Source organism: Tachypleus tridentatus, chromosome 7, assembly GCF_004210375.1.
Source record: "Tachypleus tridentatus isolate NWPU-2018 chromosome 7, ASM421037v1, whole genome shotgun sequence".
Lineage (NCBI taxonomy): Eukaryota > Metazoa > Arthropoda > Merostomata > Xiphosura > Limulidae > Tachypleus > Tachypleus tridentatus.
Window position 1 is genome coordinate 142,196,725 of NC_134831.1, and position 3,748 is coordinate 142,200,472.

At 32.6% G+C, this 3,748-nt stretch overlaps 1 pseudogene across 1 annotated transcript; it reads right to left on the reverse strand.

The window, feature by feature from the left end:
• Positions 1 to 511: 511 nt before the first annotated feature.
• Positions 512 to 2,067, reverse strand: LOC143256774 (C-reactive protein 1.1 pseudogene; annotated as a pseudogene). Its single transcript, XR_013031477.1, has 2 exons — positions 1,958 to 2,067; positions 512 to 1,533 (listed from the first exon to the last, which is right to left on the reverse strand). The product of XR_013031477.1 is annotated as a C-reactive protein 1.1 pseudogene (transcript).
• Positions 2,068 to 3,748: the final 1,681 nt, after the last annotated feature.

Below are 3,748 nucleotides of genomic sequence, written 5' to 3' on the forward strand. Positions count from 1 at the left end.
GTTATAAAATTTGCGTTGTTGCTTTCAACGCAACCTTTAGTGGTTATTTGTGTTTAGATAATTGGCTTGTTCATTTGCTTTTGTAATTATTAGAACGATATTTTTTTTATTAAAGGTGCGACAGAATCGCTTTTTTTCAACCCTCATACACTGGGCTTCTCTCTAGAAAACATCATGTGTCTAAAAATATTTCTCACAAAATAAATGGTACAAGGGTATTTTTGTATATGTATAGTGCATTGTAAAGAGCTGTCACGTACATTTTTAAACAGTGATGAATTTTTATGGTATCACACTACTTATGTAATTCCTACACACCTCTTTACAATCCGATTTTATATTGAATCAGCGTTTCACGAGTCTTGCTAATTTATATATTCAAAATAATTTTGATATAAGGTACGGAACCCTGTATTTTTGCATCAGGGTCTATCAGGAACTTGTGAGTTACCTGAATTTATAAACTCAGCTAGAAGTTTAAATTATATAAGAAATGAATAGACTGGATACATTTTAAGAACAGTGGAAACATTCTTTATTGGAAAAAGACACACAAATGAGTGTGTGAAAAGAGTTGACTCCTTAATGTGTAAGTGAGTGGATCATAAACTAGCAAAACTTTATATGTAACGTTCACAGAATGTTACTAAAAATGCAAGAAATTATACTTTGAAGTTTTAATAGATATAAAGTGGCGATTCACATAGAACCATTTAATATATGAAAAAGCAGTTTACAAACAAACAGTAGAAAAACATTTGGAACTCGGTTTTCAAATTCTTCTTTTTAATACGTCATCTAAGCACAGATTTCATTCGGTGAGAGAACAACCCCATCGTAAGCCCGAAATTGTGTTTTATCCCAGTGAATTATGTTTCCATAGATATGTCGTTCCGAATGATGGACACATTTACTCAAGTGTTTAATTTGTTCGTGATTCAGAACCGTGTCCCAAAGATTAAGTTCGCTCAGTTCGCCTTCCAAACTTTGCTTTGCATTAAACCCACCACCGACAGTATCCTGGTCTTGTCCAAGAACAACTAAGCCACCTTGACGAAGGGTAGCTCCCATGGCGATCCCAGTTGCGTTACCTTCACAATGGAAACCATCCACAGCTGTAGTCGCCTCACCTTTCCATGATGACCACGTGTGACATGCATGATGCCACCTTCCAACGTGTATTTTATTTGGACATTGTACTTTCAGCATGGGAGTCCCATGAACGTTGAAAAGAAAATCACCTTGTTGGTTTAGAAATGTCAGAATGTCATTGTCTTTTTCAGTGGTAGCGTACGAAAACATATGAAGTGAGGCTTTTAAGCGATGAATCTTGAACCAGTAACATAAGGTAATTTCTTGCAGATCAGGTAACGTTCCCACCATTACTAGTCGCGGGAATGACGGAGAACTAGACGGAGGAAATTTAACCTTACTGCTGATTTCACCTTCCTCTAGAGCAGAAGTTAGAAATAATAGAAGGCAGATGAACACAGCGGTTTCACAAACCAGTCTGTAAATCGTTTTCATGTTTTCCTGTACGAAAGAAAATGAAGTAAAAAATGTAACTTGTTCAGGTATCAAAACCAAAAAAAAATAAAAAATAAAACTACAGTAAGGGCATAATGGTACAGTAAATATTTTGTTTCACGTATTGTGAAGACGTTAAAAAACAATCAAACTTATATATATATATATATAGCATTGATGAGTAAACAATTGATTCACCCAAACTATTAGAACCTGGTTTTAAAGTGGAGTATGTCTCAGAAGTTTCGTATACTTTTCTTGGACATGCCTCAAAAGTCATTTATAATTTTACAAAACCCGTTGAAACACTGAGAATGAAATAATTTAATTAAGTATACAACTTATCATAACGAAAATAACATGGAAATATAAAGATAAAATGTTCAGCAATTAAAACATGACAATCTTATTAAAATAAGTATAAACTTACGGTCCTGATACTCCGCTGGGAAAAAATTACTGCGTCAGATCTCAGTGGATGTTCTTTGTGTTGCTAAAATCTTCACACACACGTATATATATAGTTATCAGACTTTTTTTCTCCTGGAAGTCTGCCAATTACTGTCTGTTGCAGTTTTCTTCTTCAAATTGTCACTCAAGAAAGATTCGACAACCTTGTAACGTGCTGATAGACAAAACTGATAACAGACGCAGAGTGACTTAAACAGTTTACACGTGTGTGTAACGCCTTATTTAAAATACACAAATCCTCAAACATCAGAGCGGTTGCTATGCTATGACAAGTTTCCTAAATTCCTATTTTTAATAATTAATACTTTGCATTACATTAACACTAATATTAATTTAGAAACAAAGACAAGTTAGTTGGTTGAAGCTGACACTTAATTATTTAGTTTACCAGTGAGTTTTATTTCAATAATAGAACTACAATTTAATGAATTGTTCCTCTGTGGAACAGAGTCACCTTACGAAATTACAATCTTTAAAGCTGGACTTGGACACAGCAGACAGCTCACCATGTCTCTAAATATAACAAATAATTCTGATAACATTTTAGTGAAATTAGAAAAAAAAAAACATTTTGAAGTTTCGAGAAATATGGAAAGGTAATGCATCGGTGTATTACACAAACTTTGGTAAAACTTTAACATAAATATGAGAAAAATAAACTGTTATTCTTTTGACATTTGTTATATAAATATATCGAGAAAAATAGAAATATATAACTTAGTAAACTGATAAAATGTAGTTCAAAGATACCCCAACGTGCACAGTGTTTAATGTTTCAGCAATACAAATAATTTCTGACCTATCTGACCAAATTTCGTGTCACTCTGACTGCCCCCTCATTAACTCTCAAACTCCTAGCATATTTCCAGTTGAAGTGAAATTGCGTCACACTTTTCTTCGCGCTATATTAGTTACTGTTAGGCCCTATTTGTATAATATACAAAAACCCTAATATGCATAAGCCACAATATTCTTATGTGCGATTCATAAGTTAATTTTTCAACAATTTTGTTATTTTCTTTACAGGAAGAGCCCCTTTTGGCGTGTTTAAAGATTTGGAAAAATAATATAAAACTATCTAAAAATCCACTAATTAGATATTTCTAATTGAATAAGTGTTGCATAACAACTTCAGAAACACTCATTTAATTTTTGCAAGAAACCTGATGAATAAAAATATCGACATGGCTATCATTTTTTCATCGTGACACGAGTTTCTTTATATTTTGTTGAACATAAAATTTTACAAAGAATACATAAAAATGTTTAGCTCGAAACTATAATTTTACAACATTGTCCCAAATTGTACTCCATACTGAACACTTAAGCATTCTTAAGGATCTACACAAGTCAGGCAGCTCACTGTGCAACCTTACATTTTTCAAAAATACAAAACAAAATCAACATTCGAATCAAATGATTATCTTAAGGAATCGATGGTTTACATTCTTAATATTGGTAGCCAGATGTCTTAAGTAATGAGAATAAAAAAATCAAATTATGATATTGCGGGTCAAGACAGCAGTTTTCAAATTACTTGTCCATTTCTAATTTTCTTTACTTTTCTTCAAGAACGTGCCTCAAAGAAATAGTTTCGCCTTGAAATTGGATAAAACAAAATTTAATTAAACACATTATCAATCGTTATTCATCCTGACAGCCAAATAATAAACAAGTCCTTGAAACACGTGTATGTTCAGTATCAACTCATGATTTATCTTATAGCCTAAAAAATCTTTGTAAGTGAAGG